Source organism: Megalops cyprinoides, chromosome 25 (assembly GCF_013368585.1).
Source record: "Megalops cyprinoides isolate fMegCyp1 chromosome 25, fMegCyp1.pri, whole genome shotgun sequence".
Classification (NCBI taxonomy): Eukaryota; Metazoa; Chordata; class Actinopteri; order Elopiformes; family Megalopidae; genus Megalops; species Megalops cyprinoides.
The window spans coordinates 2,504,827-2,519,245 of record NC_050607.1 but is presented as its reverse complement, the minus strand read 5'-3'; the positions used below and the strand labels follow the sequence as shown (position 1 = coordinate 2,519,245).

General features: G+C 45.4%; 1 pseudogene; it reads left to right on the top strand.

Moving 5' to 3' along the window:
- Positions 1 to 14,419, top strand: part of LOC118771906 — a 41,780-nt pseudogene that overhangs the window by 13,146 nt on the left and 14,215 nt on the right.

The window sequence follows — 14,419 nt, the reverse complement described above, 5'->3', positions numbered from 1 at the left end:
CTTCATTGCCTTTTAAACCTTGAAGTACGATCAGCTTTCCATAATTACTCACATTCTGCCAAATGAAGGAACATCTCAGCCAAGGGGGCAGATTTTCTTAATTTATTCTCACCCCACAGAGGTCGGGAAGAAATGCATGGATAGACTTTACAGCTACTATAGTATTAGTAAAATCCATCTAGTACTGAAGTATATTCTTCCTCTGTTTTATACTGTGCAATCATAAAAAGTGAAGAAGAGGCTTCGCTTTATTGCTCTCAAAGCTCTTCTCAAAGCACTCAAATCTGATTCTCCATTTCTCTGGATATCTGGATTTTCCATCCACTGGCTTGAAGGTGATGAGAAAGGTGCAGTAAGAGAGAGCTGAGGAAGACACACAGATGTTCAGATGTACAGCCTTACACACGCACACGCACACACACACACACACACACACACACACACATCTTCAGCTCTTTGAGGTAGGCTCAGCAGAGTTCATTAATAGAGGACTTGGTTTTTGAAAGTCACAAGGGAATTCAGAAAGTTAGGAAACTGGTAAAGACATCACGGACCTAAGACACCTGCACAGTTGTGGTGATATGGAAGTCTATAAATACAATAATATTAGAAAAGACTTAAGCACTGCCTTTGCTTTATATAAATACTGAGTGAGGTGATTGAAAGGAATGTGATACAGTGACTGAAATACCTCTCACTGAAGGAGGTTTGGGCGGTGTGGATTCCCTGAGTTCAGCCTTTGTAAGCTCATCAGATACTAACGTCATCGGAACGGCTTCCAACAGCGCTTTAGCAACCTGACTCTTCATCAGACAGGAGCATTTTCATGTCAGACACACTTCAGTCTCTCTCTCCATCTCTCTCTCTCTCTCTCTCTCTCTCTCTCTCTCTCTCTCTATCTCTCTCTTTCTCTTTCTCTCTCTCTCTCTCTCTGCACGCTGTTGTCTCCCTGTTCATTAATGAGATTTTACAATTATTTTAAAGGGATGAAAGAGGCAGAATTGGTTAATGGTGTTAGGCCTGAAGCCCCCATGGCTAATTCCAGCCCGTTGTCCTCTGAGGTGTTGGCTGTAATTAGGCTAAGCTGTTTTCTTGAATTTGCTAGTCTTTTTGTGTTGTCACACCTGTCCTGTGAGTGTTAATGTCTTCAAAGCCTCTGAATGAATGCAGTCTACCCTGGCTCTTTATCGGAACCTGGTTCAGCAGGTGGACTTGTGAAGACCCTGTACATGCCAGGTGATCTTCCTGCACCTGGTTTTCCACTTGTCACTCCACGGCTTGTTGCTAATGGCCCTGGTTTGGCAGGACATTTCACCTGACAGCAACCTGTCTTCTCCCATCAACACCACATCACTTCCTACGACACACCGACCTCACGGTGCTACAGCAGAGAAACACCCCTCTGTGGGGTTATGTGGAACGGGGGGGGGGGGGGGGGAGGGGGCGCACTATGGCTGGGGAGTTATAGAGACCCCTGCTGGCTCCCAGTTACCAGCTGGTGCTGATCAGAGCTCATCAGCTGAGTGGGCTGGCCTGACCTGTTGGACTCTGAGGGATTATTATATGTGATCATACAGCACGCCTCACCCCACAGCTCTGTCTCTCTGTAATGAGACCCTCACTGGCTGTGATACTGCAGGCCCTTCTGACAGATAGAGAAACTGTGTCTTTGTTTCATGTGCCCAACCTTCTCTCATTATGTAAATGGTGTTTATCCGATGCAAATTACACGTAATGCGCTGTTTGCTGAAACTTTGAGCGCTAGGCATGCATGCAAATGATCAGGCTCGTTAGTCCAGCTCATAGCGGGTTCAGATGCTTTGCATAGGGGTGAAGGCTGGCTTTGTCCACAACTGGGTCCATCTGGAGCAGTACCCACGCAGTGTCCAGCGTCCAGAATCAGAACCGCTGATATCCATTCACCCGTGAGCACCTTCCAAACTTTACTCCGCAGGTAGAGGCACGAAAGGACGTGTTGAAGGAACACTCCATCACAGTGACCAGTGAGTGAGGAGGCTGCAGGCTTTTAGACCAAGTGTTTGGTATTATTTGCTTTGCTTCTAATTACCCATGGCAGCTTGCGCAGATGGTTTATGTCACCATATCGGTTCATCCTGCCAGCTGAATTCTGAAATTTGAGATTGGCAGTCACTTAAAGAAACGGCTGAAACGCACATATGAACTAACTGCTTCCAATGCCAGATGCTGGACACCATTGTAGGAGAGTCACCACAACAAATTTTGCCTCGTCCGGAAAAAAATTAAACCTTTATTTAAACCTGTATTTCTGTTGCCTCATTCTCACTACAGTGTATTTAACAAAAGGCTACAGCAATTACCTCTCATTAATACTCTGTCACCCATAGATACGTGTGATAAAAGAATGTGAATGAGCACAGTGAAACACCACCTTGCTGAATTTGTGTGGGTGAATGTCTTAGAATATTAAAGGTGCAGAGATGCATTGAGGAGTCCTCTTGCATTGTTTTCAGCTGGTTGGAACAGGTGAAGAGTAGATGGGTTTATGTGTGTATGAGAGAGCAGCTGAAGAGAGATGTGGTGAGTGGGAGATGAAAGCAGATCCTGGCGATCGCCGCTCGGCACTCGGCTTGTGTTCCTCCGGCCAGCTCTGATGCGCCCGGCGCTTGATTGTTTATTTAGGCTGGTCGGACTGAAGCGGCGGCCAGGCGCCAGGGAGCCGCGCTGATCACACACCGCCCGGGTTCATTAGAGATGGCGAGCTGCGGACGGCGGGTTTCTCAGCCCCGCCGCGGAACACAAACAAACAGCAGCCCAGGCAGGCTTCCCCTCAGCTGCCGCTCTAATGAAATTCCCTCTAAACTGCTCTCCTCTGGCTTTCATCAGCGGAGCTGCGCTCCAGCGCAAATCTCACCCTGATTCCAGAGACGCTGCGCAGATCACTGCAGCTGGGGCTCTATCAGAGGCTGCGTGCTTCTCTCGCTGTCTCCTCCTGCTTCTCTCGCTGTCTCCTGCTTCTCTCGCTGTCTCCTGCTTCTCTCACTGTCTCCTCCTGCTTTTCTCGCTGTCTCCTCCTGCTTCTCTCGCTGTCTCCTGCTTCTCTCACTGTCTCCTCCTGCTTTTCTCGCTGTCTCCTCCTGCTTCTCTCGCTGTCTCCTGCTTCTCTCGCTGTCTCCTCCTGCTTTTCTCGCTGTCTCCTCCTGCTTCTCTCGCTGTCTCCTCCTGCTTCTCTCGCTGTCTCCTCCTGCTTCTCTCGCTGTCTCCTGCTTCTCTCACTGTCTCCTCCTGCTTTTCTCGCTGTCTCCTCCTGCTTCTCTCACTGTCTCCTCCTGCTTTTCTCGCTGTCTCCTCCTGCTTCTCTCGCTGTCTCCTCCTGCTTCTCTCGCTGTCTCCTGCTTCTCTCACTGTCTCCTCCTGCTTCTCTCGCTGTCTCCTCCTGCTTTTCTCGCTGTCTCCTCCTGCTTCTCTCGCTGTCTCCTGCTTTTCTCACTGTCTCCTCCTGCTTCTCTCACTGTCTCCTCCTGCTTTTCTCGCTGTCTCCTCCTGCTTCTCTCGCTGTCTCCTCCTGCTTCTCTCGCTGTCTCCTGCTTCTCTCGCTGTGTCCTCCTGCTTCTCTCGCTGTCTCCTGCTTCTCTCGCTGTCTCCTCCTGCTTCTCTCGCTGTCTCCTCCTGCTTCTCTCGCTGTCTCCTGCTTTTCTCACTGTCTCCTCCTGCTTCTCTCGCTGTCTCCTGCTTCTCTCCCTGTCTCCTGCTTGCTCCTGCTGCTAATCCAAGCTAAGCAGAGCTGTTTTTTTTTTTTTTTTGGGGGGGGGGGGGGGGGGGGGGGGGTGTTCAATCTAAGTGCCATGGAGCATAATTTGCAGTAGTAATGTGGTAATTTAATAAGTTACCAGCTAATTGCTTAATAGTTTAATTGCTAAATAGTAATAAATTTGAATAGCAGTGAATATATATATATTTTATTTTTTTATGTTTTGTCACAAGTTTAACAATCGTGTGAATTGAAATAAAAAGCATTGCTTATTAATCAAGCTTCAAAGCCAAGGTCAATAGTAGTTCTGTTGAGTGGAGTCATTTTGTATACGTGCTTCCACAGAAGAGCTTCTGGATGTCAAGAAGAAATTAATATATTTACAAAAGATGAATCAGTGGTCCTCTCCCCAGATTTGCTACATTTACAGTACAGGAAGCTCTCCAAAAAAAAAAAATTTTCCAAGCCAAGACAATTTCACTATTCCACACAGAATATTACACGTGCAGTGTAGAAGTTGCCAGCATGAGGTGTTTCTCTTTTGATATATGTTTAGCTTTCAAAAGGAAAAAACCTTAGGAGGTGACTGGAAGTAAAGCAGAGGAGCAAGCTTCTCATCTTAAGATTTCATCAAGTCATACACGTTTCATTAACCTCGGACAATTAAATCTCCATTTAACTTCACTTCCAAACGACGTGCTGCATGGAGTATCACTTAACACAGCTGAAAAATGATACATACCCTATTGTATATTTGCATAATTTGTCTCTAATTGGCAAAAAAAAACTGCCTTCCTCCTGGTGTAATTATCTGGTTAAATGGAAAGTAGCTCATTCTCTCAATTTGAGGTGAAAATGCCGAACATGAGTGTGTGGAATTTCAGTAGACGTTAAATATTTTTGACACCACAGTTTATATTATAGCATTTGCCCTGTGAGGATTGCTGCTGGTATTGTCGATGACATAGGCCCCACTGTCCATGCGGTGAGGACGTTCTAGCTGACTAACCCTACATGGGCAGCATGTGTCGGCTGAGTGCTGAATTTGGCGGAATTAAACCAGCAATATTGCAGTGGAAGACCAGGAAAGACAAAAGCTGCCTCGATTTCCAGGTTGCCTTGTGTTTGCAATTAATGGTCTGTGTCATTTCCCATTGGCACATATGGTTGTGTGCCACTGGTAGGGTGAACATGACCATTCAGCTCTCAGAAGTGCCTGCTCGTGGGCACACCATGTGGTCTCCCATCAGCACAATGCAAGCACTGATCTAAAACAACACCAAATGCTACCAGTTTTATGAAAGCACATTCAGACAGTAATGGTATGCAGTGTATTCGGCATGTATGGAAGGATGTCTGTTGGTGTAGGGTGAACTTTTTTCAATATGAAATAAAATTATGTTGAATATGTTCAGGAAGGCACAACGTTTTTATGTATGTTTTGTAACCAGAAACACACCTGTAATTTTTTTCTCCCCAGTAGAACTAGCAGAGGTGTCATGATTACATGGGTACATGTGACAGTGGAGTTGAGTTAAGTAGAATACATTCTCAATTTAAAATAACAATGAATTACAAACGTAATTCAAAGGAGTATGCACCCAGGCTTATACAATTCAGTAGAATTCACTAAGGTCTTAACCTCTGTCCCAAGACAAAAACACTCACTAAAGGCCGCAAGTTAAGGCAATTAAGATGGAGGTTGGGAAGACATGCAAACAATACATGAGTGAATAGCATGTTGAGTGAGAAAATAGGTCAAATTTGTCCCCCACTGCCCTACAGGGAACAGGATAGAGTGTGACAAATGACCCAAGGCATTGTGTTTGCTGCGTTTCAGGCTTTAAAGGGTTAAAGGCGGGCCAGTGCTTGGTTCTGGTTGAGATGTTGGGGGGATTGCCAAATTTCCCCTGTGGCCCAGTCACTTTACTGTACTTCCATGCTGATAGAGTCACGCCTTTGATGGTCTCTTTCATGGTCTCTGTGATTTATATACTCATAACATCTTTACTGTATCGAAGTGGCGGTCATATTTTAGGTTGACACTTATTATTGAAATGAGACTTTAAGGGCTGTGAATGGGAGCCATGGTAGATGGGGAAGCCGTCTCATATCACTGGAGTCCCAGGCGTCAGAAACAACCTCCTGGAGTTCACAGCCTCTCCCCAGCTCCACATTCTCCTCTCCTCTCCTGGACACTACAATCCTGTATTTTTGTTTTTGTCTTTTTGGTGAAAAGGTGAATTGATTACATTACATTACATTATTGTCATTTAGCAGACTTTCTTTTCCAGAGCAACTTCCATAGGTTACAGTTTTTTACATGTTATCCATTTAAACAGCTGGATATTTGCTGAGGCAGTTGTGGGTTAAATACCTTGCCTAAGGGTACAGCAGCAGTGTCCCAGTGGGGAATCTAACCACCATCCTTTCGTTACAAGTCCTGCTCCTTAACGACTATGCTACACTGCCCTCTCCCTGCGTGCATTTAAAATTCCTGCAACCCCCTCTGTAAAACAGGACAAACACAGAAACTTGTGAGTGAGAGCTGTGCTTAGTGAAAAGCTGGACATTCCAGCACATTCCAGGACATTCACACATCACCTGCCCATACACGGAGATGAAGACAGTGTCTCTGTTAGTGAAGTCTTGTTGTGACATATCAGTTAGTAGGTATTAACATTGGTAGTGAGGCTCTTCTGATTAAAGCTGATAGCTGTTGTCAACATAGGACTTCCCGTATGTTAAATCTGTTACAGTAATATTTAATAAGCATTCCGTTTTATGTAAAAATTTGTGGATTGAGCGCTACTTCAGTTAATGACTCTGTAATTTTCATACACGCTGTGACACGCATTTGCCTCTAAGTAAAACATGAGGAGGCTGTGTAAAGTCCCTGAAACTACAAATAAACCTTTTACACTGAGGCGTAGTTTGGCATTCCTACGCTGCAAAGCTGCGTATGTGGTTAATTTGATGCCGTAAAAGTGTTAATGGAGTATTAAAGAGTATCACCGAGAGCTGATTGCATCGCCACCATTTCCTTTTATAGGGCTACATTAATCACCTGCTGCCTGCTATACATCACACATTAGCAGCTCTGAGCGTTCACGCCTAAAAAAAAAATAAACGAATAACAAGCCAAACAGGAGCGCTTACAGTGGAAATTCAGCCTTACAGAATAAGCCAGTGTCCTAAAAATCAGATCTTTGCGTAAATTCTGCTCTCTGTCTGTTAAGGTATTGAACCAAGACCCTGGGAGGAAAAAGTCAAAACCTTGGCAGCAGAGGGGCTTTAAGGGTCGGTCCTCCTCCCACTCTTAAATTCTGCAGTAACTTTGGCTTCAGAGCAGGTCTCTAACAGCAGCTCCCTTTGAATGCAGCTGTCCTTCAGCTGAAACTGTCCCTATGGCACAGTATGGCTAATTTTTAGCATTCTGCTTGGTGCTCATTTACTGTGGTAAATGTTGCTCTGTACCTATATTTAGGGTACCTGGTTTTTTTTGCTCCTGTGATTTTAATATATCTTAATTTTAATATATCTCTCCCTGATCATTGTAAGTTATTTGTGTAACATGTTATATTCACATTGATATTAATATTTCCACCCTAGTTGAGGCTTTGGAAAAATCTGAATCGGTGAGTCAATAATAAGCAATGAGTTGTTCGTATTCTGTTTTATAGTATAGATCATCAGGAGACATCAGGAGATGTCGGTTTTGCTTCCGCAGGAGGAGTGTGGGTTTTGGTCTCGGACTGGGCTATAGGATTAGGTTTAGGATCCTGGGGTTAAAGGGATTTTGTGTTAGAAGACCTGCTGTCTCATCACTAGTCCTGTTCACATATACAGACACACACATACACACAAACAGATGGACAGCCACGGAGCTTATCACTTTCACCAATCCCCAGACATTCTCACATTCCAAGTTCACACATATTTCATTGGCTGTAAACAGTGCGATGAATTTTTTGGAATGAATGTGATGGCGTAGCTCATGGGTTTGTCTTGGCACAACACAATCAGGATATTTACTGGTTCTTTGAGGAACATGGAGTCTTGAACACCTGTTGTGTTTTTGTGTGTAAACTATTCAGTAGTCATTAGTATGCTTTGCTAAGTAATTCATTAAGGACAGGCTTTGTTTATGGCGAGGGTGTTTATGGGTGAATATGGATCCATACAGTCTGCATTTACAAGGGTTCCTGGTCACTGGTGATGCCAGTGTGAGTAGACAGATTTGATTGCATCATCACACAAATACAGGATGTCACTAAGTAGTTAAAGAGATGGATGTGTGTTATGTTATAGTTTACCAGCACCAGTCATGGCGTTGATTAACGAAAGCTATTGTTTATCTTCCACATCAATCACCTTTCCTTTTCTCGGTGCTTTTGTATAATGGCACGTATAACAGGCAGACCTCCATCATTACTGTCTTGTGCTGGTTGATCATGCGGCTCTGTGTTGTCCATGGACAGGGAAGGGCAGGAGTAGAGCATCATGGGAGATAGATGCAGCGCCTCATTCTCGTGGTGGTCCACTCCGCCCAGTCCACATCTGGCAGCAATGAACAAGCTGATGAAAACAGAAGCCCCATTAGGTTCAGGGATAATCAAACCCTCATATGCCTTGCCGTGCGCTTTAGTTAATATTCTGCTGTTGATTGTGGATTAATTAGTCCATCTGGCGCTCATTACAGTGGTACATAAGCCCCTCCCCCTTCACAGGTTTCGATAAGGTTCAATATTGTGCTGCACCAGTGATAGGTACAGAGCCCTCACAGGTCAGATGCCACCATGGGGAGCGCTGAGACCATCATGAACAATGCGTTTCTCAGCCCTGACTCCTGAGTGTCTAATCTCTCAGAGTCCGGCCCCACAGCCGAGAGAGCTGGAGCGAGTGACGTGAGGTAATTACACTTAGCCAGGTTTCAGGGCACTTTGTGTGCTGCAGAATTTAGCAAGTGCTGACGCTGGCTGGTCCTGAAAGAAAGCAGGTTTTCGAGCGGTGCCAGGTTTCGTATCACCCCCCCCCCCACTATGTCCTGTGGCAGTGTGCTACCGTGTTGTTGGGCCTCCTTCCCAGAGTTCTGACCCACTTTATCAGTCTCACCTCACACAAAGGTCACTGTCACACACACCAGGGAGCACCTGAGGACACAGGACTGATGGTTCTGCACTGTCAGCGTTCCAGCACTAAAGCGGACAGGTATGTTGGCAGAAATTCACAGATCTGGTGTTGGCCTCCCAGCCTGCAGTGTAGCACTGTGTTTAAAGGAGCTGGATCTGTGACCCGGAGGTTGCAGGTTCAGATCATAGGTGGGATACTGCTGTTGCACTTTCAGGTAAGATGCCTATCCTGAACGTGCTATATAAATGAGTAATATTTAGGAAGTAGGATACATAAATTGTCCAGAGTAAGTAAATAATACTATAACGCTTGTAAAGGATCTGTTCCACATATCAGCAGGGATTTTTACATTCACAATTACAGGTGTAGGCAATCAGTTCTAAAGGGAATCATTTCTTGAAACCTCTGAACTTTCACTGGCTGTATTGAGCTACAGCTGTCTGAGTATACCAGTATGTATTTGTCATGAGGCAATTCAGAGCAGCTGGATGAATCAGTTTATAGAAACTTTTTTTCAAAGGTGGCACCACAGAAATCTGTCTGGTCACCACCTACCCACGTCCCAGAGATTCCTAAATGACAGGGCATGACAGCGGTCCTTCGCTGATCCATCACAGCCCACAGCTGGCACTGCCCTGACAGCCACCGAGGCCTGTGATACCTGCTGCTGCCTTGCAGGAGATGGGCCCCTCCCCTCATCGGCCAATCATATGCACCCACACGTCCAGCCTACACCTGTGTTTGGCACGGGGCTGAAAGCCTTCAGGCAAATCGCTGCAGCTGTCTGCAAATTCCCCAGACTTACCCTCTTTCTGCCCTCCTTCCTCCACTCAATTTGGGGAATATATTTGGGTGGAAAAAAAGATAAAATACGGGTATGATTTTTGATCATTTTGTTTTATGGAAGATACTTTGAAAGACATACCCTGTTAATGAAATGCCACATCTCACTGTGAGTGCTGTGATTTGAGAGCAGTGCTGGGTTGACCTTACAGTCAGAGATTGGACTTGTTATCTTGAGTTTATTGTAACACAGCCCCGCTCCCTGAGGTACGCCGTTGTGGCTGTCTCGTTTCGATCTCATTACAAAGCTAAATGGAGCGATGCCTTCTTTATTTTCCTGCTGCCACACACATGTATTCAATCCCATCAGCAAACGGAGGCCTGTTCTGTCCAATTGATCATTGAAGATGTTGGGTCACTGGTGTGGAACTGTTGTATGTGTCTCTGCTGTCTTCCGTCAATACTAATATCCAGAGGAATAAGCAATAAGCACTACTGAGGGTCTTTGGAATAATTTCCCATTGGTTTTGCCATTTTGTTGTGTTTTATTATTAGGATTTGTTTTTTGATTATTGAAGTAATTGGTCACTGTAGGTTATGACTACAGAAGCTTTGTATCTGTTTTTGAAGCCGCAGAACCATGAATATCTGTGTCAGCACTGACACTATGTACACGGGCTGTATTTCAGAATTGTTTCTGAATGTACAGTCACCATACAGGAATAACTCTTATCGTAATGATATCATTTTCACAGTGGGTGTCTGTTTGGGGGGTGAGGGGTGTCATTCGCTTTGTGATAATCTAAGAGTTCTCTTGTGGTGAGTAGTCCATGTTGTTGGCCTCACAGCTTGCAAACAGCCAGGCTGGACCCCATAGTATCCGTACCGAGCAGAAAATACCCTGGCTGCACCTCTTCCTCTCACACCTTCAGGTCCTTTTTTTTTTTTTTACTAAACATCCTTATTTCCAGTGAGGAACGGGGATGTTGTTATTCATCACTCAGTAAGGAGAGCTCTAACTCACACAGACTGTGTGTGATTAGAAGTGCATTGAATACGAACCAGCAGTAAATTAAGTAAGAGAGGTTTGAATCTGTGTGTGCGTGCCGTTAAATGCCGGGTGTCGGGGGGGGGGGGGGGGGGGAGTTCAGAGCATTGGTGTGTGCTGACCCCTGCGGTCCTTCCTTTGTCTCCCCCCCCAGGTGAACGGGAAAGACCTCTCCAAGACCTCGCACGAGGAGGCGGTGGAGGCCTTCCGCAGCGCCAAGGACCCCATCGTGGTGCAGGTTCTGCGGCGGAACCCCGCCTCCCGCTGCCATGGCAACCCTCAGGAAGTCCACCTGGTGGACGTTTGCACACAGACCGACATCACCTTCGAGCACATCATGGCCCTGTCCAAGCTCCGCCCCGCCACACCCCCGCTGCCTGACATCTGCCCCTTCCTGCTGTCCGACAGGTAAGCCGGCCCAGTCCTAACGCACTTACTGTCAGTGCTTATAGCTGCTGATCATGTCCTCCCCATAGCAAACAATGAGAGTATATCCTGTGACCCTGGGTGAAGGCTGAAAAAAGGGCCCTATTGTGTCATAGACAGAATAATTTTTTCATTAGTTGTCCTTGGTAAGAATGAGAGATTTTATGGACAAGATGAAATGTAGTGTTGTAAGTATATCTAGGTTTCTCCCCAAAGGACAGTGGTATGTAAATGCTGTGTATTTAAGGGCTTTTTACATGAAGCTATTGCGTTAGTGGTGGCTGTCGGAGGGTAGGAGAGTTCGTTAAGTGGATGATTAATACCATACAGTGTCCTGCAGATAATCGACTGTCTAATTCATCGTTTGCCTCCACTCTCATTTTAAACTTAGATGTACAGTTTGAGTTCTGGCTTTCGATTTTGCAATTAGGTTATCTTCCTCCTCCATCATCACTGATAAATGAAAGTGAATAGCCCATCAGCTTGTTTTTAAAGGAGGAAGATACTTTACATCAGTTTGACCAGAACGTCCTCAGCACTGTCCAGTATCTAGCTGCTGTTTAGACATCAATCTGAAACATAACCAGATCACTTCCCTAAAGGGAAGCTCTGTGACAATATAAGTGCAACTCAGATCACAATTATTATGTAAAAGGACTAAATGAGTGTAGATTGAATAAATTGATTAAAATAATCATTTTTAAGTTAGCTGGAAGAAGTCACAATGTGCACTAATTGAGAGATTTACTTGGACATACCAAGGGTACCACCAAGAAGCAGATCTTTAAAAAAAAAAACAAAAATGCATATAGACTACATGTTTAATAAGACAAGATGCCTCCATGTGTGTCTTGCCTTTAGAACTCATTCATTGTGTAATAATTGATACTGCTTAACAAATTCATTTGGTTTAATGGGGAAGTTTGCAAGGGGGTTCAGAGCCAATGGACTAATAAAAGCAAGCCACATCACGCAACATTTATTCCCATTCCATCCCTCGCCCACCGCTGTCCCGAGACTGATCACCCTACACGGGAAGTAAAAATGATTTGTGGCCTGACCTGGGATCAGCAGATCCGGGATTCAGTACACTGTGTCGGTGCTGTTCAGGCCTCTGCATGTGCCATCTCTCCCAAGGCAAGGAGACACACTAAAATTCCACACTATACCTGGATTTTATAAACAGACACGCTTGGGAAAAGGTACAATATTATAAAACATTAACCACGCCAGCTTTATCTTTGTGATGGGCTGGTGTTCCAGTAAACCTGTCTGCATCAATTTTTCAAACATTTATGGGTCCGTTGAGAAGTATTAAATGGAAAAAGTAAACACGAGGACCCGTTAATCTTTCTTTTACGCAGTAATAAAAAAAATTGCAATTCATATTTTAATAATATAATCTTTTAATTCATTATTTTCTCCTTGTAATTTCATTGTAAAACTGTTTTGTGTCATCATGTGTATTGTGCTTGCTTTATTGGTGTGAGGAGACAGTGGTTATATTTTGCATTTTGTTATCCGATTTGGGGAGTTTTGTGCTCAAACTGTTCTGCAGAGAATCCTGAGGTTTTCTTCTGGGAGCAACAAATGATATTTGACAATGTGAGGGTGCAACACATTTCTCTGTTCTGCCACATGTGAGGGGATTTTCTCACTAGTTTTGCAAAAGCACAAAGGGAGTTTGGATTGAGTGAGCACGCACCATTCTCTGCACCCACAGTGTTTAATTAGAACCCACTCTCACCCTCTCATAAAACAGTTGTTTGAACTGAGGGACAGTCCCCTTTGTTTCACCAGGTTTGGCCGTCTCAGCACAAAGACAGAGGAAATGTTCCCTGTCTGCTGTGCGCTGAAGAGAGACTCATTACAGGGATGTGCTATACTGAACTCCTTCTCTGTCCACAGCTGCCACTCATTCCAGACCATGGAGCAGGAGTTCTACGAAGACAGCGAATACCTGTCCCACATCCCGGCTGATGGAGACAGAGGAGAGGAGTTTGAGTATGAGGTACGGCTCGGCTAAGCTTCCTGTCTCTTTTACGGCGTTAATAACCTCTGACACACCGGTGTGGAGCAATACCACGTGCCTGTGCCCCTCCCGGGAACATTGTTAAAACTGACTTTGTGGATCAGCTTCCTGAGGTGATGTGGGTGACAGGTGAGGTTTCATAGGCTGGACTGGGCTTCACAGGTTGTGAAATTCGTTAGGAAGGGAAACGGAAATTAGACAGCAGCATGCACCTCGCTCCAGCCATCCGCACTGCGCCGCCGTCTGCTTCTCTCAGCACAGCCCGGTTCCCTTTATATGCCCTTTATCGGTTCACCGCTGAGAGGAAACCCATGCAGCAGGGGGCACCCGGCAGGCGCTGTCCACTGTAATCTGCGGCCATTGATTGGGCACATCTGTAAGAGTGTCTTCTATTGACAGCAAGCTGATTGCCATGGTGGGAATGGTTGTTGATCCAGATTGTGTATGACCTTTTTGTATTTGATTACACCAATGAAAAAGAGGTTACAGCTTCAAACCCAAGGTCGGTCACTGCTGTTGTATCCTTGAGTACGGCACTTAACGCAAATTGCTTTATTTATGCCCTGTCAGCGCTCTCTGCGCTCAGGTGTTAGTGAACCAAATCATGCTGCTAAGGGCAGGTGAAAATGGTGGTTTGCATTTGTGTCTAATGTCTGTGGGCTTGAACCAGGATCCATTCCAGGGATGTCAGAGGTCAGCATTCTCTACCTTCTGTAAGTCTGCAAGGTATATACCTTCTGTTACCGTGAGCACCAGAATAGCCCAGCTACAGTGAGGCTAGCGTAGCAGCCTACAGCCTAATAAACAGGTAAAATAAAAATGTATTCAATGCACTTCACTCCAGATTAGGGCCTGTGATAAGCAAAGGAGTGATGATCACACAGCGTGGAGACTGTGAACTCATCAAACAGAAGAGACCCCGGATCCTGATCAGCCTCGATCCTGTAGGCTCAGCTCGATCAAGGTGCCTAACAAATTCCCTGCTCGGGTTTTCCAGCGGTGCAGAACGAGAGCGCAGATTCCTGGGCCCGTTTGACAGATTACATCATCAGGGCCGGCTCTCGGATGCAGACGTTGATTAGACAGATAATAAACTGCCTCTTACGGCAGCTCAGCTGTCTGGATCGGCAAAGCCGTGGAGCTCGGCTGCGTTAATGTGCTTTGTTTCCGAGTCATTGAGGAGCACGCAAACTGTGGCGGCGTGAGCGATGTGCAGTGATTAAATTTCCCTTTGTTTCATTTACATTTTCTGAATGCCTCCGCACAC